At 38.5% G+C, this 22,435-nt stretch overlaps 1 long non-coding RNA gene across 1 annotated transcript; it reads right to left on the reverse strand.

Annotated features, from left to right (window-relative positions):
* Positions 1 to 1,690: 1,690 nt before the first annotated feature.
* Positions 1,691 to 14,787, reverse strand: LOC118353244 (uncharacterized). Its single transcript, XR_004811808.2, has 4 exons — positions 14,649 to 14,787; positions 13,965 to 14,094; positions 2,587 to 2,720; positions 1,691 to 1,836 (listed from the first exon to the last, which is right to left on the reverse strand). It is a non-coding gene; the product is annotated as an uncharacterized LOC118353244 (long non-coding RNA).
* Positions 14,788 to 22,435: the final 7,648 nt, after the last annotated feature.

A 22,435-nucleotide genomic window follows, 5' to 3' on the forward strand; every position in this document is an offset into this window, starting at 1 on the left:
TGATACCCTTGAGCAAGGTACCTCTGAAACTAGTGAAGTTGTGAGGCAGAGGGGAAAGACCACAGGCCAGGCTGCCAGCACGTCAGAAGCCCTGGTATGGCCCTCTCTTTATTAAACACCAGTTAGCTCTATGACCTTGGTCAAGTAATCCCTCTCTCTGAACTTCCTCAGAAGAAAATAATGATACCAAGTTGCCCAGCACATCCTAACATGTTTTTTGTAAGCTTCCAATGACTTAATGGACCTGAAAGTTGTCTACAAACAATAATTGTCAAATAAACTGAGACTGCATTGTAATTATCATTATTCACCTTGTTATTTGCAGGTTCCAGGTTAGCCATAAAAGAGATCTCGGAGATCATCAGTTTCAAGCCTCTTGTTTTCTAAATGAGGAAATAAGTCTAGAGAGGAGAAGTGACATGCTCAAGGTCACACTGGAAATTAATATGAAAGATGAAACTAAAGTCATGACTCCCAACTCTCAGCCCCAAGAGCTGTGCTATCAAGTAACCATCCAAACAGGGCCTGTGTGGCACTTAAAGTCTCTTTTTAATGATGTTTTATATATTGACCCAGAACATGGTAAGGGAAGCTATTCACATCATCCACACTTAAATGAAAAAAAAAAAGGAAAAGAAAAAGAAAAAGGAGGCACATAGATCAAGTGATTGGGCCAAGTTCCAACAAAAAGAGATGAATAAGAAGGAAACAGCAGAAAGTCGGCCTTTCCCTGGAGGTCAACCTGCTAGATGAGACAGCATTGCCAAATTCCTGAAACGACTGCATTCTATTGCCGTTTCAAATCACCACGGCTCTCCTCCTCAGAAGCCTATGCAATACACATCCAGATATTTTGACCTAAAAACTCCATTTGAAGAATTCCATGACCCTACTTGCAGGAATTGGAGTCAGGCAGAGGTAGGAGTGGCAGTTCCGCACAACTGACTCTCTTTCTCAGCCACACCTGTTCTGAGGGCTTCAGCATTGGCTCATTTCCTGGCAACGTTGGGTGAAAAACCACTTCTGCTTAAGCTCGCTTACTTTCCCCTGCCATCCCATACCTAATTTCAGTCCTTGGGACAAAATATTCACTTTAGTCCAGACTTTAATTTTCTCGCCTAAAATCTTTGGAATAATATCTATGTTTCAAGAATTCACACTTATTAGATTTTAGAAAATGAGTGGTTCAGTACCTTTTGTAATATATTACAAATCCTCCAGCAGGATTTGGGGCAGGATCCCATAATAAAATGCTTTAGTAGTTTTTCAGCAAAACATATGAATATTCTCAGTAAGTGGGATAAGTAGAGGCTATAGACAGCCTCACATCGGGGCGAGTTGTTTTCTCACCGAGTGAGTTTGCTGCACATGTATAGAGGAACAATGAGATTTCAGAGCTTTTTTGATTTCAGACTTGCAAATACAGGTTTGTGGATCTGTACCACTTCTCAGTTTGTACAACTACTCAGCTCAACTAATATTGATGTTTTCCTTTATCTCTCTAAGAGATTCATCAATGTTAGTTGATTTTTCCTATAGATTTTCTCTGTCTTCACAAGGAAAAGCCACAGAAAATAAAAGAGAGATAAGGTGCCATGGCTGAGAGATATTTTTGCTTCCATTTTCCTTTCAAAAGCAGCATCTTCGTTACTGGCAGTGAAAAGAACAAGTACCTGCGTCCATCTGGTTCATCAGTGTGACCATGGGGACTTGCAGAAAGGCAAAGGATGAGGGCTCGTCTGAGGATGATTGTTGCTATGGACTGAATTGTGTCCCTCCAAAACTCATATGTTAAAGCCCTAGCCCCCAGTGAGACGGCACTTGGAGATAAAGTCTCTAAAAGAGGTAATTAAGGTTAGATGGGCTTAGAAGGGTGAGGTCCAAATCCAATGGGATTAGTGTCCTTATAAGAAGCGATATAAGAAGCTACACAGAGTGCTTTCCTCTCCCTCCCCAACTCCCTTCTGGCTTTCTCTCTCTCCACCATGTGAAGACACGGAAAGAAGGCAGCTGTCTGCCTGCAAGCCAGGAAGAAAACTCTCACCAGGAACTGGATTGACTACCACCTTGATCTTGGACTTCTAGCCTCCAGAACTATGAGGGATAAGTTTCTCAGCCACTCCATCTCGGGTACTCTGATGGCAGCCTGGGCTGACTAAGACAATTGTTGTTACACTTCCGCTGCTCCTACTGGCTGCCTTCTCATGCCTTATGCACAGTCATGAGTTTTACTTAAAGTAATTTTGTTTGGGGGTACCCAGTGTGATACCCTTCTAGTTGTAGAGCATTTATTGCCCACTAAGCTCAGTGTTGAGAGACCCAAATTCTAGACATGACTCTGCCACCAACTAGATGCATGAACCTAGATAGGTCCCTTCCTTTCTCGGGGCTCATAGAGTTAGGTACTAGGTAATCTCTACATTTTCTTCCAGCTATGACAGTCTAAGATAGGGAGATTTTAACCACACCCAGTTTCTATTTCCCAGCAATGCTTTTTGGCAAAGCCAGGAAACAACTCAAGAATCATTAAGCCATCCCTCAGCCCCACTCCGCCCCCAAGACCATTTTTATTGTTCTCACACTTACCTCTAGGGTGTTAGTAAGATCGATGGAACTGTTCGTGTTTCTCGGATGGAAAAGCTTCTCACAAGTGTCCTTACAGCTTGATTGTGGTTAGAACTTCTCTATGAATTGCTGATGACCTGCACTTCTGAAAGATGCTGAGGTAAAATGTAAATTATGGCAGGGTCAGTTTGGGGGTAGGAAGTGATCCTTCCCAAGATGCCCATCTGGCATTAGCCCATGAGATCCGGAGGCAAAGATCAGGGCAATATCCTCGACATCTGTGAGCTATGTTGCCAGCATAGGCCAGGTCAAGGAAAGAGAAACAGAGACGTGGAAATGAATTCTTTCATCAAAAGAGCTTTTGTTTCTGCTTTTGCTTTTCCCCATGCTTTTGGCTAGAGATGCCTGATGCTGTGATTGTCCTTGGGAATCAGACAGAGGAGTGACTCCACTTCCTCTGCCCACCCTCCACTTCTTATTCCATTCCTACATAACATCTGTGCTCTGGTCTTCAGTTCTTTCCCATTCTTCTACCAAACCCTTTAAAAACCCAAGTCTGACTGCACTACCTTCTCTTCGTCCTAGCGCATCAACGGGATAGTAACCCCATAAGGGGAAATGTTTAACTTTACCATCTAATCAGTACTCAAACTGCAATATGACTGACATTTCATAACTGACATCACCTACACCAGCTCTAAGTTATATTGCCATGTCTGCAAAACATGTATAAAAGTATTTCTCCCAGACATTTCCAATTCTGGCTGTGAACCAGAATCAATTGAACATCTCATTAAACAGATGGATTTTTAGGCCAAATTGCAGACATCCTGAACCAGATACCTGCAGGAATGGTGCCCTGGAATCTGCTTCTTGGGTACCTAGCCCAATCTTGGCCATTTGGGAAATACTAACGTTGATTTCTTACTCACAGAAGCAGAGGCCTCATGGCTTCAGTTCTGATGCTGGTATGAATTCTAAATCTTTGCTGCATGTAACAAAAATAAAATTCTCACTAGTTTAACTTAAAGTGGAGATTTATTGGAAGGATACTGGAATGGGTGACAAAACACCCAGGAAGAATGCAGTTGGGCTTGAGAATAACCAGAAAGTCACCTCTAGGACTCTCTCTGTCTCACATTTGACTGGCTTCTAAATAACTACATGGTTTTTCTGTCTCACCTCAGACAGGCTTTTTTCTCTCCCCATGGCAGAATGTGACTGCTATCATTTCCCAAGTGCTACACGTTTTAATACCTAGATAGCTTTCTCTTCTGTAAGTTCAAATTCTCAGGGAGAAGATTGAAATTGGCTTGGGAGGCATCAGGTGTTCACTCTTCCCAAAATAAACATACACACAAATATTCTCTCTCTCTCTCTCTCTCTCTTTCATGAATGATGGCACAGTCTATCAAAGTATTTCTGAATCTCCTGTTTTATTATCAGGTGATTCCTTTTGCTAGTTCCCGGGGCTGAAGTAAGGTGACATGGAAGCTCTCTCAGTCACTTGAGGGTTAGAGGTTGGTCGGTTGTGGCAGTTATCAGAAAACTCTGGGAGATTCCTATAAAGGAGAGCTGGAGGGACATGTGGGTGGCTCAATCAGTTAACCGTCTGACCCTTGATTTTGGCTCAGGGTCAAATCATCTCAGGCTCATGATCTCAGACTCATGAGATGGAACTCTGACTTAGGCTTCACACTCAGCAAGGAGTCTACTTGAGATTCTCTCTCCATCTCCCTCTGCCCCCACCTCAGCCCCCATGCTCATGTGTGCACGTTCTCTCTCTCTCTCTCTCTCTCTCTCTCTCTCATAAATAAATAAATAAATAAATAAATAAATAAATAAATAAATAAATCTTTAAAAGAAAATGAAGAATTGCTGGAGGAAGAAGTGCTAGGTGAGCAAAACAATGGGTGCTCACCATATATATCTCTCTTGGTGCCCATTATGGGGCTTTGTTCCTAACAAACACTCATTAAATAGAGCACTGAGCCATACGTAGTCAGATGGTCTGATTTCAAGTGCCAGTACCAACACCAACTAGCTTTGTAAACATCAAATCTCTAAATCAATGTCTTCCTCTAAAGAGTGGAAATAATAATACGGTTATTTAGCGGACAGGCAAAATTTAAAACTATACACACACATATACACTTTTATTTACATATAAAAATATTGCAAACCGCAAACAGGTCTATAAATATCAAGTGCTATTTTCAATGATCTAAGCTATATGTTTGGATTGAATGCTTCCCATTCATTGTTAAAGACTCATGTGCTTGATTTAATAAGGTTATTTATTTATGAGAATACAAGCAGAAACCTGGTATCCACTTTGCTGGAAGATTTTCCCTTTTATCAAGGTTATCTACCAGTTTAAATATCATATATCAATAGAGTCTACTCTATTGAACACTCCTGATGTGGGAAACAAAAGCAGAAGCAAATGTGGATAAAATGAAATGTCCGTATAACCTGCAGTCCATTGATAAATACTTGACGGAATATAATGTTCCTCCAGGAAGCTCCCCACTTGTCTTAATATTAATGCCTTGCTAGAAAGAAAAACTACATTGGTTTGACAATAGCAAGGTCTCTGGTATCCTGTGTCTTCTTTAGCATATGAAGATCCTTCTGGAACTTTCCTTATCTTTACTTCCTCCAATCCTAAAGTATATAATCATTTACTTCCAATAATCCCAGGGCAGCAGGGGCAGCAGGGTCAGCCTCTTTCTGCCCACGGATCCTCACCCTGTGCTTTCATAAAACCACCATTTTTGATGTCTCAAAAGTCTTTCTCGGCCATCAGCTCCAGACCCCAGCCAAACCTCAACTATATCCAAAATTGCATCATTACTACACACCAACCACCATGCTAAGTCCTGTACACACACTCTCTCATTGAATACAAGCAACAATCCTTTGAATAAAGTACAAATAGTATCTCCATGTTACAAAGAAGGAAGTTGAGTCTCAGAAAAATTGGGTAATTCACCCAAGGACACACAGATAAGTACTAGAACTTAGATTTGAACCCAAGTCCTCAATAAAATGAGTGTGGTTGAACTTATCTTTCTAAAAATGTCATGGAAATGTCTACATTACTCAGAAACACATTATTGTTAATTGTCTCCCTATAACTTGCTCTAAGATATGACTAATTCAATACTATCATTATAGCTAAGCCCTTTAAAATATAACACATTTCATCCTCAAGCTGAAGCTGTTAAGTGTTCTTCATTGAATTATTTCCTGAACCTGATCCTGATGTATTTTTAATTGAAAAACATTCTGCTTAGGCTAAATGCATAAGCTAAATAGCAAAACCTGTTTGTAAGCCAGATGTAAGCAGCGAGATAACTCCTAAGAAACCTATAAAGATGCAACTTGTAAATTACCACCAAATAAATCAGTTAAATTTTTATCTTAATTTGTGTCACTTCTGGGTTTTTTGTCCTTCTGGCCTAGCTCTTTTCCTCTTCTCACAATCTTTTCTTTCTCTTTTATATAAGTAGAATTTCAATCCAGATTTTCAAACAAAATCAAACTCTTCTGACATTATATAAACATTGCATAATGATTTCATGCAGAATAAAATCATTGAATCATAGACTTTTGGAGCCAAAGTGAATCTTAGTGATTATCTGATATAACCCCTTCAGCCTTTAGAGGAAAAACTGAGACCCAGAAAGATCACACATCAAATCAATATCCTTCTTTTCACAGAGAATTTCATTGGAAACTCTGACCTAGAAATCAAGAAACCATAGTCACATTGCTTATTACTACAAACCAATGCCCCATTCTTGCCTCAGTTTATCCATGTGAATGCAATGAAAAGAGTGGATTAGGCGATCTCTAAGAAAGCTCTCACCTCTAATGTAACTTTTCTTAATTTTTCTCACTCCTAAAAAGATAATGGAACTATGTCACGCAAAGATTCACATCCATATCTGTATTTCTTCTTACACTTCAGTATGATATGAATATTGGACAGTGGATAAGCCCTATTCCTACTTAACTCAATATTCAAAATTATGAAGTAGGGAGCTATTGGTAGACTAGTTTCCACAGTCTTCAAATTCAGTCTCAAGCCCATTCTGCAGCGACCACGGATATTACATGATATCACTTTCTAGTAACACAGCATTTCATCTAGTTCCATTAGACACTGTTGATAATCAGACACAAGGTAATAAAAGGAAGCTGCATTAGATTTTTTGTTTGTATAAGTGACAAAATCCCAGCAGACTTAATCAAAATGAGAATATATTGGAAGAATACCCAAGTATCTTAGAAAATAATTGAATAGCAAAGCCATGATTGGCTTCAGGAATAGCTGCACTGTTACCAGGGCCTTGAGGGTCTTTAGGATATCCTCCACCTCTCTTTACTGATTCCCTCTAGAAATGACCTCCTTCTCTTACAGTAGACTACCTTTCTCTATACTTTGGAAAACAGAGATGACACCAATGACATTCTACATGAAACTTTTCAGCCCACAGAGAGACCATGACCCTATTCTTAAACCAAAGATCAAAAATCTTAGAGAGAAGTGACTCTGATCTGGCTCATATTTTGTATGCTCACTTGTGAACCAAACAGTTGGGCTCAATGGTCAGCTATGAGGCATCAATATAATTATTCTCTTAATAGATGAGTTGATGTGAAAAAGGGCACTTACAGAAAAGACATCCTCAGCAGACTATCTCTAGGTTTCTACTCCACTAATAAAGTTCTGGATTCCCTGAGTAGAGGTTGGTTTTTGAAATCAAGGGGAAGATTATTTTCTAGGGTGTCTAGAATAGTTTAAAGATAACAATGAGCTTAGGATAATGCTGGAATGGGAAATTATTGGTCCTACTGGGAGCTCAACTGCAAACACCTTTCCACTCATATTTTATATGCCAATATGCTATGGAGATTGCAGCCAATTTAACCTGTTCTAAACAAAAAATATTAATTCAGGGTATTGGAAGCTCTGTTTTACATGGCAATATATTTTTAATTTGTAACAATTGACAATGGTGGAAAAATAAAATTTGTTTCACATAAATTCATCTTTGACACCTTCAGTTTCAAGTGAAGTGGCAAATATTTGTCTTTATTCTTTTAAATATGATGACTACATATGTGATAACTATATAATTCATACATTCCCTCACAGTTTACCTAAGCTTACTTTCTCCAACTTCTTTCCCCCCACTCAGTTGGGGGCAAGTAGCCCATAACAACAGGAGGGCATGTGCTCTTACTGGTACCATGCTGGTACCAGGGCATCCATACTTTCCAGTAAAACTTTTTTTTTTTTTAAGATTTTATTTATTCATGAGAGACAGAGAGAGAGAGGCAGAGGGAGAAGCAGGCTCCATGCAGGGAGCCCGACCTGGGACTCAATCTGGGGTCTCAGGATCACACCCTGGGCCGAAGGCTGCGCTAAATGGCTGGGTCACCGGGGCTGCCCACTTTCCAGTAAAACTTAAACTTATTCCTGAGTTTATAGGTTGGAGTATTTACCAACTAGCAGCTGGGGTAGTGTAAAGAGGAGATGAGAATACTAACACTATTTCCCTTGTGTCATGAGTCACAGCAGTATTGCTCTCTTGGGAGTTGAGTGATAGGGAAGAAAGTTCATATCATGAATATTTACCAGTTGTTTTGAATTATAATAAGCCAAACAAGAAATTAGTTTCACTTTTCTGGAAATGCAATAAATTAATTAAAGACATTCTGGATGTGAAACTATTTTTTTTTTTTTAATGATAGTCACAGAGAGAGAGAGAGAGAGGCAGAGACATAGGCAGAGGGAGAAGCAGGCTCCATGCAGGGAGCCTGAGTGGGACTTGATCCCAGGTCTCCAGGATCACCACCCAGGCTGCAGGCGGCGTTAAACCGCTGCACCACTGGGGCTGCCCACATATCTGTATTTTAAAGCAAAATCAAAAACCCCAGAAGATAGCATACAAAAAAATTAGATGGCCTTGGCTTCGGCACATTTTTATGTATGACAGCAATAGCACAATCCATATCAGAAAGAATTGAGAAGCTAGACTTCATTCAAATGAAAAATTTCTGCTCTGTGAAAGATACTGTCAAGAGAATGAGAAGACAAGTCACACACTGGGAACAAATATTTGCAAAGGACACATCTGATAAGACTGTTATTCAAAATATACAAAGAACTCTTAAAACTCAACAAAAAGAAAACAAAGAAACCAATTTAAAAATGGGCCAAAGACCTTAACAGACACTGCACCAGAGAAGATGTACAGGTGGCAAATAAGCACACAAAAAGATGATTGACATCATACGTCATCAAATGTGAGACTTTTCCTATATTAAAAAAAAAGAGGATTAAGTTGTTCAATTTTCAACAATAGATTGAGATTAGAATTCTTAGTAACAATGTAACAAATTAATATCCAACCTCACATTTTAAGTTAATCTGTTAGATTAATGTTTATCTTACTTTTAAAATGACTATTTACTAGGTAAAACACCTAAAATATACTTTCATTCTAAGAAAATATATACAGTTTTGGTACTGGCTGAGTTAACTAAGGAAAATTGGTCAAATTAATTTTTGAAATTACCAGGTTATCACAGTTTTTGAGGATGCATTATAAACAGCTTGATTTAAAATAGTTTTCTGCAACAATACTTTTCTCAAATGCATTTAATTATAATAAATAGATTCTCAACTGGCTTTGGAACCTTTAAAATGAAATATATTGGAGGATCCCTGGATGGCTCAGCGGTTTGGCGCCTGCCTTCGGCCCAGGGCGTGGTCCTGGAGACCCGGGATCCAGTCCCACATCGGGGTCCCTGCATGGAGCCTGATTCTCCCTCTGCCTGTGTCTCTGCCTCTCTCTCTCTGTCTCTCCTGAATAAATAAATAAAATATTATAAATTAATTAATTAATTAATTAATAAAAAATATATTAATATTGTAGGAGACTTTATCTCTCCCTCTTAGTAAATGAGATACAGACTCCATTTTTTTTAAATGACAGGACACAGGTAAATACAGATTTATTTAAATGGTGTGGTAAATGATATATAAACATTTACCAACCTTCTCCTCTATTTATTTACTTTATTTTTTAAAAGACTTTATTTATTCATGATAGACACAGAGAAAGAGGCAGAGACATAGGCAGAGGGAGAAGCAGGCTCCTCGTGGGGAGCCTGATGCAGGACTTGATCCCAGGACCCCAGGATCATGACCTGAGCTGAAGGCAGACGCTCAACCACTAACCCACCCAGGCATCCCCCTTCTCTATTTAAACATAACTGCTCCATCTTCTATTCTCATAAGCACTTGTGTCAACAATTTATCAGATCCTTAAGTTTCCTGCTTTAAAAAAAAAACTTGTAGACTCAGCCTTCAATTTTCTTTTTAATCAGGGATAATTCCAAGATATTTTAAGATTTAAAACAATTTATTCCTGCAGAAATATAGAATTTCACCAGAACTATAGAATTACAGAAAGTTTAGAGACCATCTAGCCCAAATCCCTCAATCTTACAAATAGGGAAAACACTACTGCAAAATGGAAGCAAGTCTTCCCAATATATCAGAAAATTAGCACCAACGTTAGACTTGAGAATCCAGGGCTCCCTTGATTTCCAGTCCTCTGACTCCTAACCTTCCAGACTTCTTTTAAAGTCCTGATGCATTAGACAAAATGGAGCTGAGTGGGATAAGCACCTATTGTTTTCATCAGAATATGCTAAAATCATTGGTTGCTAGATTTTTTGAAGATACAAGCACTGTCCTCAAAGGATAATCTGATGGAAAAACTCAGACACACGTGAAAGATAAGATATCATGCAGTTTATTCCTAGTTATTTAGAGTAACAGAAGGAAACAATGATGCATCCATCTAAAATAAGTATAATCCTAGGAAATAGACCTATATATGAGCCCCTGCCAATTTCTATTCCTCTTTTTAAAAAATTTTTTAAGTAGGCTCAATGCTCAGCATGGAGCCCAACATGGGGCTCAAACTCATAATGACCCTGAGATCAAGACCTGAGTTGAAATCAAGAGTTAGAGGCTTAAACTGACTAAGCCACCAGGTGCCCCTCTATCCCTCTTTTAACACATAACACATGTAGATAAAGGACAGATACATTAGACACAATTTAGAAGAAGGGAAAAGACAGGAGCCAGTGGTTCTGAGAATAACCTAAAAAAGACAAAGCTGTGTCACAGGCTATTTGGAAAACATTGTTACAGTCCTACCATGAGGGACACCAAGAAAGAAAAAGGGGGGAGGAGAAGGAGAGAAAGAGAGAGGGAGGGAGGACGGGAGAGAGAAAGAAAGACGGGGAGAAAGACAGAGGGGGAGGGAAGCACACATTAGCCTACTCGATTTCTTTTTTTGTATTTATTTAAATTCAATTTGCCAACATACAGTATAACACCAGTGCTCATCACATCACATGCCCTCCTTAATGCCCGTCACCCAGTTACCCCATTAGGTTACTCAATTTCAACAACAGGTTGAGATGGTGATAAGATTTGGGACATATGGAAAAAACAATGTGACAGCATGATACCCTTAGCGTGTCTCAGATATGCAGTTTGGCCCACATTTATAAAAATCATTTAAAAATTCTTTCCTAGGTGCAGCAAGAGACAAGAATTTTACTATCCTTACTTCTCAGGCCTTGATCTCATGTCCTTCCACAGAAAGTGACAATAAGTAAGATTCCATATTTCAGATCCTGTCAGCCCTCTGAGTTCATAAACAGTGGCTGGGTTTGTACAGATCTGAAGTTAGCTGACTTATATTCACGAAGGGCAAAGGAGTGGTCCTGTATTTCCATCAAGAATTGTATCAGGCAAGAATGATGTGTCGGTCTCAGCAAAGATATTATTTTAAATGTTGGGAAAGAAACAGAAAAGAAAAGGAAAACCCGTATGCAGATAAATCTGGGTGATTAAGCTTTTTATCTTCAGATAACATCAAGCTCTTTACAATGAAGGGGGATTATAACTCTTGTTTGTCTTCATCATTTAGCCTATTTTAACACTAACTTCAGTAGTCCTACTGTGTCTCAACAATAATTATTACTACAATTGAGGATAACTGGTATGGAAGCCAATGCAAAAAGGAAGTCCAACTGGTTGCTTAACTCTTATTGGATGATAAATTCATATCAAATCATACCAGGAAATCTGGATAATCTAATAAACAATATCTTAAATACTGACAATGAAGCAATTTCCTGATCTTCAACACAAGCCAAGTATAAAAACTTAAATCATAAGACCTAAAGGCAGTTCTCAAGGAGGCCATAAAAAAAAAAAAAAGAGTCAAAATGAGTGTCTCAAAGTCTCAGAAACTCAGAGCATGTTTTCTTCCTATTGTATGTGTGTTTGGGGGGGGGGGGGCAGGGGGTAGGGGGCTGTGTACATCTTGATGCTCATGGCAAGTGATAATATTTATATGGCACCTTACAGAACACTGGAAATTATTTGAGAGATTCTCTAGAAGGTTTGGTAAAAAAAAAAATTGTTAGATTTTCTTTTTAATATATAAGATAAATAAAATAATAATTAGGAAAACATTAAATATTATATTTGATAAATTTATATAATCTTTTCAGAAATTTGAGGAGAAGGTTGAAATTCTGTCAATGAACATCAAATTTTGAATTCAGGCTTTATGCTTGAAATGGCCATCAGCTGATTCCTGACAAGACTTCCTAATGATGAGCTCTTCAAATTCTTGGTAATCATCATTGATGAGAAACCATTCACAGAAGCAGAAGATAAAAAGCTGAAAGACACTGGTGTTTTAAATAACCACCTAAATATTTTAAACAGTTGAAATTACATTTAAAGAATCTGATGAATTTTCCTTAACTTGCATTAACAAATAGTGAATTTCCTTGTGATTTGTGAGGTTTAAATGCAATAACATTTTTTCCGTATCAAGTATTTCTTTTATTTTTTTAAAGAGTTTACTTGTTTGAGAGAGAGAGCACAAGCAGGGAAAACAGCAGTGGAAGAGGGAGAAGCAGTCTCCCCAATGAGGGGCTCGATCCCAGGACCCTGAGATCAGGACCTGAGCTGAAGACAGAAGCTAAATCAACTGAACCACCCCGACAGCCCCGTATCAAGTATTTCAAAACAAGGATAAGACTTTAACTCACAGTCAGTATCTGCATGGTTAGGACAGTCATGCTGGAGCTAGCTCAGACTCCAGAAAGTTGGTACCTGAGATAGAAATCTAGGTGGAGAAGCACCTCCTCGAGGTGGACACTCTAGACTTCTTGTCAGAGCTGAGAATGCTGGCTTTCACTCTTTGAGTTTACAGGCACCATGGGGCATATCTTCAAATTCCTCTCGAATCATGCTGACCTCCAAGGAGCCTCAGATGATACTGCTTATGTCCTGAGCAACTGGCTTAGGAGCCTCCCTTGCAGCAGAACCTGGTCAGTTGTAAGCTGAACCTGCATTAAATTGTGCACAGTACCCTGGTTGGGAAGCTCTGCTCCAGAGAACCATTAGCATGTCTCTATGCCTTTCTTTTACCACTATCAACGTTCTCAATTTTTTCAAGTCAAGAGCTAGAGAGCACAAATTCAGGGTTAGGAACTCTGACAAATGTCTTTGTTTTCATACAGTCCAACTTACTGATGGATGAGTTCATTCATCTATTTATTTGACAACTGTTGATCATTTGCTTGTTCTTTGCCAGACACTAATGTTAGTCTAACTACTGTTGCATAAGGAAATCGAGGAGAGGTTTAGCAATCTTTCACTTAAGCCCTGGGAGTCTAGAATCTTAACTCTAGAATAAAGCCATTTACTACCCCTATCTCACATCACATCAAATACCAAACAAGCTAACCAGTGATGATAGGCACTCACTTTTTCATAAAATGTGTGTCACCTCTCCACTAGCTGAATTGTAAGATCTATGTTTTTCTCAATATTTGCCTGATATAGGGGATCCCTGGGTGGCTCAGCGGTTTAGCGCCTGCCTTTGGCCCAGGGCGCGATCCCGGAGTCCCGGGATCAAGTCCCACATCAGGCTTCCTGCATGGAGCCTGCTTCTCCCTCTGCCTGTGTCTCTGCCTCTTTCTCCCTCTATGTCTATCATGAATAAATAAATAAAATCTTAAAAATAAATAAATAAATAATAAATAAATAAATAAATAAATAAAATCTTAAAAAAAATATTTGCCTGATATATTGACATTAAGTGAGGGGGAAGGACCCAAGCATCAAGAGATCTAAAAATCCCAGACACGTTAATAATTAAGTCCTAGAATTTCAAGATGCCTAGAGCTGCAAGGGCAACAGGGAACAAAGGTTGTACAGTTGATGTATTTTATCTCCCCTGGGGAAGCCCCTCCTGCCCCTCTCCCCATGCCCTTACCTTGTAATGTTGTAGCAAAGTGAGGGAGGGCTCTTATTGCTTGTTTCCCTTGGGGCTTTCTGGCTTCAACCAGTTAATAAAATCTCCCAATTTTCTCCAAACCAAGTTAGTCTTCATTCTCTTAAGAACCCTAAAGAGCTGTGAAAACCAGTAATATTGACAAAGGGGATTCATGGTTCCTCTCTCCAGAGTATAGTATGCTTTAGAGAAGAGGTGCACAGAGGGCAAAGTTAACTGCCTCATCTTCCCTACTTCCTCACGTGGACATCATATTACAGTCCAACCAAACAGCTCCCCATTGCCCACATGTGCATTATGCCCTTTCCGCTCTCCCCATTCTTTCTCTTACTACTCATTTTTTCTCCAAGGCCTGGTATCCATGTCCCTGCAAATGTAGCCCTCCTCACCACCACCTCCCTACCCCATAGTCACTGTCCTTGAATTCCTGCTGCACTTTGTGCATTTCTTCGAGGCGCCTAACACATCATACTTAATTACTTATTTATATGTTGCAATACCACATTTACTAGAAAAGTCCTTAATACATACCTCAAGGGCCTGTCTCAGATCAGGTACTCAGGCAACCCTAGATAAAAAATTAAACACTCCTTTCTCTATTTATTTCCTCGCCACAAACCCAGCTCTCATTTCTATCTCAATTACAGTTCTCCCTCCAGAGCATACCTGCATATGTTTCCTGGATTCTGACATCCTGATACTTTCCTACTCCTGTCTTCTGGTCTTTCTCTCAGGCTGGGCTTCCCAGCAATCCCAGGACTCCTTCAGAACTGCCAAGTAGATGGCAGGTGCTACTCTGCTGCCCCCTAGGGGACCCCGGCCAACACAGGCTCTGCTTCGGTGACGTAAGAACTTCTATCAAGGGAAGCAAGCATCCAAGCAATGGATGGAGCTATGAGAATAGAATACCTGTCGCTGTGAACACTGCAAGCCATAGACACAATAGGAAGTTAAGCCTCACGGTTGAAACTGTTTTCCATAATGGAGCCCATCTCTAAGTATCTCAGATTCCATAGACAAAGTAGTAATAATTTGGTGTCAGTTGGGCTTCCTCACACTCTGGACATTTAGTTTTAGTTAATCTTCAATGCTTTCAAACAATTTTTCCAAAATGCTGAAGCCCAGAAGTATAAATGATAAAATACTAGATGAGTCTTTCAGCCTTCCTAAGACTTTTAGTTTCTTCTTCCATTTCTGTTGGCCAAAAAATAAATAAATAAATAAAAAGCACGATGAACTTCTAGAGAAAGAATCTTATTGTTGGGGATCCTTTCTAATGACATTCTCCACCTGACAATGCCTATAAAGTACTCTGAAAGTCTCTAATGAAAGTAACCACTGTACAGAAATGCAAAATACTTTCTATATTACTGTGATGAGACCTGGGGGCTTTAAATAAATGCATTCCAGTAGCTGCCACACAAAGAACAGAAACTAAGGAAGTGAATATAAAGTGGAGACATTTATAAGTCACCAGAGACTCACAATAAAGCCTGCAGAGAAATAAATTGAATAGATTTTTTATAAAGTTTAAAGTTCCAGACCTCAAAGAAATTTTTTTCTCCTAAATTTGAAGCTTCCTAAGTTTTGAATTAGTGTAGGTGGCAGTCACTGAAGAAATCATATATACAGGAAAAATATATTCTGAAATCATTGGTCAAATCCAAGATCATGGTTTTTTTCTACCAAAATGATATTGTCTTGAATCTTTAGTTGTAATAACCCAATTCTTGTCCCCAAAGGACATGACCTGTTAATAAAACTATTAGTCACTGAAGTGACACAAGGCAATAACTGAAAGAAGCATACATAGGAACAAAGTAAGACCCTACATCCCTTACATACTTCCCTCATAGAAGCACTTGTCACTGCTGGGTGAAGAAAATCTAATATGTTTAAAAATGAACAGATCTTGGCAGGCCTCATCAATACAAAGATACCAAAAAAGTAAAACAGAAAGTGTGAATCAAAATATGTAAGTAATGAAAATTGCCCAACAAAACAATAATCACCAAGTAAACTGTACCAAAATGCTCCGATATGAATTCAAAATCATTACACGAGAATTTGCTGATATAAAAAGCATTTCAATTCAGAAATGTAAAAACCCAGAACAGAAGTAAACAAAGAAACAAGAAGGTTGTAAAACAAAAGTTCACTGAGACTGGGAAAGATTACAAAACACAGAATCTTCTCAGGTTAACACCACTTATTACAAGGTGCCCAGAGAAATAAATTTCACTGAAAACATAATAAGAAAATAATTACTGGGGGCAACTGGGTAGCTCAGTCAGTTAAGCATCTTCCTTCTGCTCAGGTCATGAACCCAGAATCCTGGGATTGAGCTCCGCATCAGGCTCTCTGCTCCGAGCCTGCTTCTCCCGCTGCCTCTGCCTGCTGCTCTGCCTACTTGTGCTCTCTCTCTCTGTCAAATAAATAAATAAATAAATAAGTAAAGTCTTAAAAAAAGAAAATACAGGACAATTAAATTTAAAAAACAATACCTTTTATTTAAAAAAAAACAATACCCTTTATAAATAGCATCAAAAATGTCTAACATCCAAGAATAAATATAATAAAATATGTGCAAGATCTCTAACTTAAAACTCTAGAATATGCCTGAGAGAAATTAAAGAAGACCTCTGAAGCACAGAGCTGTACCATATTTATAGATTGGAAGATGCAATATTTTTTTATTACATCTTCTTCCCAAATTATTAAGTGTTCTTTTCTTCAAATCCATCATCACTCAGTCAATCCCAGCAAGCTGTGTGTGTGTGAAAATTGATAAGAACTCATTCTAAAATTCATATGGAAATATGTAACACCTAGAATAGGTTTTCAAGAAGAACAGATTTAAAGGCCTTGCACCTCCAGATTTCAGGATTTATTTTAAATCCACAATAATTAAGACAGTGTGGCTTTGGGCATAAGGATAGAGAAATCAACCATACAACAGAATTAAGTACTAGAAGTGTGTGTGTGGGGGGGTGTGGGTGTGTAGTCACTTGCTTTTCAACAAAGGTACCTTGCAATTCAAAGGATACAGGATGATCTTTTAATAAATGACACTGGCCCCACTGAATAGTCACAAGGAAAAAGCATGAACTTTAATCTCCTACTTCACATGCAAATTTAATCTGAGATGGATTAAAAACCTAAAACTTAAAAGGTAAAACAATAAAGCATCTAGAAGAAACAAAAGAAACTATCTTCATGACATTTTGGGTAGGTGACGATTTTTTGACAGAACACAAGTAACAATAATTGTAAAAGAAAAGAACTTAAGAAATTGGATTTTGTTACAAATAAGCTTCTGTTCATCAAAGACATTATTAGAACAGTGAAAAGACAAGGTCTAGTCTGCGAAAGATGTTGACATTTATATGATAAAGGACTTGTTTGTGGGATATATAGTGAACACCTACACGTTAATAAGAAAAACCAAAGAACTCAATTTCAAAAATGGATAAATAACTTAAACAGGCAGTTTACCAAAGAAGATACACAAATATCCAATCAACATGAGAAAAATTAATCAATGTCATTAGCTATTAGAAAACATAGATTTAAAATGGCAATGAAACACAAGATACACCCACCAAAATGACAACAAATAAAAAGGCTAGCAATATTATGTGTTGGCATGGATAGGGAAAAAACCTGGAAATTTCATCCATTGTTGGACATATAAATTGGCACACTTTAGATAACCAGAATTATCCACTCTCATGGGGATCGGAAATTCTATTCGTAGTTATACACCCAGAAGGAAAAAATGCATGTGTCCAGTAAAAAGACAGGTACAAAATGCATATAGAAACTTTATTTCTAGGGATCCCTGAGTGGTGCAGCGGTTTGGCGCCTGCCTTTGGCCCAGGGCGTGATCCCGGAGACCCGGGATCGAATCCCACATCGGGCTCCCGGTGCATGGAGCCTGCTTCTCCCTCTCCTGCCTGTGTCTCTGCCTCTCTCTCTCTCTCTGTAACTATCATAAATAAATAAAAATTTTAAAAATAAAATAAAAAAATAGAAACTTTATTTCTATAAAATTTGGAAACAACCCTAATGTTTCCAGATGGATTGTATACATAAACTTGAAAAGAAAATCTATAAACCTTTTAGAAGATAAGATGGGAAAGTGGCTTCAACCATTGGGTCAGGAAGAAATTGCTGAACAGAATGAAAAGATTGATAAATTTTATATTTAGATAAAAATTAAGAACTGCTTATCAAACAATATTTTTATTTTATTTTTTTAATTATTTATTTATTCATGAAAGACACAGAGAAAGAGAGAGAGGCAGAGACACAGGCAGAGGGAGAAGCAGGCCCCTCACAGGAAGCCGGATGTGGGACTCGATCCCTGGACCCAGGAACACGCCCTGAGCCGAAGGGAGGCTCTCAACCGCTGAGCCACCCCGGCGTCCCTCAAACAATATTTTTAAAAGAATGAGAAGGCAAGTCACAGAAAGGAGAGGATATTGGAAACATTTATAACTAACAATTCTACTCCTGGATTTATGTCCAAAAATTTGTGCATGTAAGTACCAGAAGGCATGGATAGGAATGTTCATAACAGTGTTGTTCACAACAACTAAAAACCATAAACAAGTCAAATATCCATCAGCAGCAAATAGTTAAATAAATAGAGGAGTACTTGTGTAATGGGATAGCAGATAGTGTTGGCAATTAGCAAACTACAACTTCCAGAAGGAACACGGATGAATCTCACAAACAGAAAAATGAGTGGAAGAAATAAGACACAAAAGAATGATTCCATTTGTATAGAACTCAAAAACACGGTCAAACTAACTCATTTAAAAGTGCGACAACATGGGATCCCTGGGTGACGCAGCGGTTTAGCGCCTGCCTTTGGCCCAGGGCGCGATCCTGGAGACCCAGGATCGAATCCCACATCGGGCTCCCGGTGCATGGAGCCTGCTTCTCCCTCTGCCTCTGTCTCTCTCTCTCTCTCTCATGAATAAATAAAATCTTTAAAAAAAAAGTGCGACAACATATAGAATAGCTATAAAGAAAGCAAAGAAGAACTTATCATAAAATTAATAAAGTTACATTTGTTAGAGCAAAAGGAGATTATTATTGGAAAGAAGCACAAATAAATTTTGAGGGTGTTAGCAATGTTCTATTCCCTGATCTGGGTGGTAAACAGTGTTTCTTCTTATAGAAATTTGTTAAACTTAAGTTGTATATTTATATTTACATTTTATGCATTTTTCTGAATGATATTGCATTTCACAATAAAGACAGTATGAAAATGAAATCTAGGGATCCCTGGGTGGCGCAGCGGTTTAGCGCCTGCCTTTGGCCCAGGGCGCGATCCTGGAAACGCGGGATCGAATCCCACATCGGGCTCCCGGTGCATGGAGCCTGCTTCTCCCTCTGCCTATGTCTCTGCCTCTCTCTCTCTCTGTGACTATCATAAATAAATAAAAATTGAAAAAAAATTTTTTTTAAAAAGAAAATGAAATCTATTTTCGTCTGTCCATAATTACATGCTTACTCTTGAAAGAATTAACTCATTTCAAGACTATATTCCCCAAAGTATGAAATAATCTCAAAGTTCCCCTTTCCTTATGAAATACAAAATACAGCAGAAATTATATATCAATAATAGTTACAGTTTCAAGCATATAAAATTATATCTCTCTATTATTCTCATTTTACAGACTACTTTTATTTTCCTTGGGGGGAAAAATAAAATTAACAAATTGGGATACAACTGGACAAAGCTAGAAGGTTAGCAAGATCTCTCCATGAAGAAGTAATTCCTAAAATCTCCGTTAGGACCCGAATGCTGAGTTAGAAGGCTGGCACAATGCCTCTGTCCAGTTCATCTTTTAAAGATTCTGTTTATTTGAAAAGGGAAGGGGTAGAGGGGGAGGGCAAGAGAGAGAGAAAGAATCTGAAGCAGACGCAGCAACAATTGGGAGCCCAAGGTGGGGCTTGATTCCATGACCGGGAGATCATGACCTGAGCCAAAACCAAGAGTCTGAGGCTTAACCAACTGAGCGAGCCACCCAGGTGCCCCTTTCCAGTTCATCTTTTAAAAGGAAGGCTGAGAGCCACTGCCAGGCATAGATGAAGAACTTCTCAGTTACACAATAACTCCAAAGGAAATTTAGTCACCGTAGATTTCAACCATACAATCAGATCACCACTCTTTGTGGTGGAAACTGGGTAAATTAAAAACTACTTTCTTCACAGACATTTGCAGTGAGGAGCCTGGATCCAGGACTCGGAGGGCGATGAGAGGCAGGAGAAAGAGCAGACCTCTCCAGATCTGCAAGAAACAGATACGAAGTTTGCCTTGGGCCCAGCAAGACCAGCAGATCTCTACACTGCTGCCAGAATCACAGAGGTTTGCTAGAGGCCACGGATACCTTGATTTAGTCACGTAAGCTGTCCTGAAGGTCTCGGCAACACCTCCCTCTCAAGTCTGTGTCCTTCAAACAGCCCCACTGTGGGACTGGGGAGCAGAATGTGCATTCCAAGCACAGGGCAGGGGGCTCGCTTGCAGATCAATTGCCAGTCATGTCCCGTCGATGACCCCCTCCCACATGACTCACTAGCTTATGGCCTAGAAAAGGTCATTCTGTTGAAGTCTTAGTTTTGTCCAGTGTAAAATGAAAGAAGTAATATTTGCCTTAACCATCCAATAGGATATTCTAAGAACTGAACAAGCAAACACGATGTGAATTCATCTCGTACATAATGAAAGGATAAACATATATGAAGGGTTTGCATGAGTTCTATAAGCTCTAAAAAGGTGTTATAATATGTGTATATGGGTGGTGGGCAATCAACTCGGTGTTCTTAAAGCAATTCAAACACTAAGCCAATGGATTGCTGGCATTCCTAGCATTGTATAACACCCCTTGGGTAAGCTGGGATGGGACAGAGACGAGACTGACAAATGCTACCCTAGAAGTGACAGTGGAAACTCAAATAGTAAGCCAATCAATGACTCATTTTGAGATTATAGCAGTCAGCCTTCCAGACTTAGTTTAGGTAGTGATAACATCAAAAGAAGGACTTATCAGAAGACCTGAAACTCAGATGATTCTACTAGTTTAATTGTTATTTAATATTAGCATATTTGCCAGTTTATTCAGTTAAAATAAATTCTGGAGACATGAAGAAGCAAAGAACATGTCTGATGTCAGAATCCCCGACACTGTTCAGTGCCTGGCATATGATGTTTATAAAATGACTGAATTAAATGGATGGTTTTGTCTCTCTTATGCCCTATAAAATCTATTAAAAACTTTAAAAAATGCAAATGCAGCCCTCCCACAACATGGCATCAGTCCTAGTTAGGTTTTAATGGAATTTTCTTAAATATTCAAGGAATTGAAAATTCTTAATATTTAAACTCTTCAAATAAATTTTTAATGGCAATCATTTCCATTAATTTCACAAGGCCAGTCTTATCTTCATATTAAATTTTTTGCTATAGCTACAGTAACTCTTAAGAAACTATATAATGGAACAAGAGTGGAAGTTACATTTGGAGTAATAGGAACACTGGGGAAAAAACAGCATACTTTACTGATACATTGACATAACAGAAATGAATTCTATGTTTCTGAAAGGGTATTAGATATCAATTAATCAATTTTACAAAATGCCTCAAAAATATCTATAGTAGCTAAAACAAATTTTGGAAAAATAAAAGAAGTGAGATAAACTTATTCTTTCATATAATAAAACACATGTTCACGATAAAATCATTAAGACACTGTGGATCTGAAACAGAAACAGAATGACAGATGATTGGAATTAACTAGTACATTGAGCTCCAGAAAGTCCACATTAGAATTTAATACATTTTGTGGCATTACATAAAAGTGGGGAAAAGACAGATGTAAACAAATGGTAGGGGGAAAACAGACCAACCATTCATAACAGTACATAAATTAAACATAGAATTTAAACTTTACATAACAATAAATTCCAGTAGAATTGGGAAGTTAAATGGTTTTTAAATTTTTAAAAAATATTTTATTTATTTGTTTGAGAGAGAGAGCACAAGCAGGGAGGAGGGGCAATGGGAGTGGGAGAAACAGACTCCCTCCTGAACAGGTAACTGACACAGGCCTCAATTCCATGGTCCTGAGACCATGACCAGACCTGAAGGCAGACACTTAACTGACTGAGCCACCCAGGTGCCCCGGGAATTAAATGTTTTTAAAATCTACAAAACAAAACATGAGAAGGAAATCTATATGAACATTCTTATAATCAAAGACCTCTTCAAGAATCAGTTTAAAATCAGTAATTATATATGAAAAGGTTGGTAGGTTGTAGATGAAAAGCCTCAATACTTCCGTGCATGAAAAAATAAACAGAAGCTGCAAAGTTGTAAAATAGTGAAGTAAAGATATCTCTGTTTGCTTTTTTTTTAGCCATCAATCGAGAGCAACAATTGA

Source organism: Canis lupus, chromosome 34 (genome assembly GCF_003254725.2).
Source record: "Canis lupus dingo isolate Sandy chromosome 34, ASM325472v2, whole genome shotgun sequence".
NCBI lineage: Eukaryota > Metazoa > Chordata > Mammalia > Carnivora > Canidae > Canis > Canis lupus.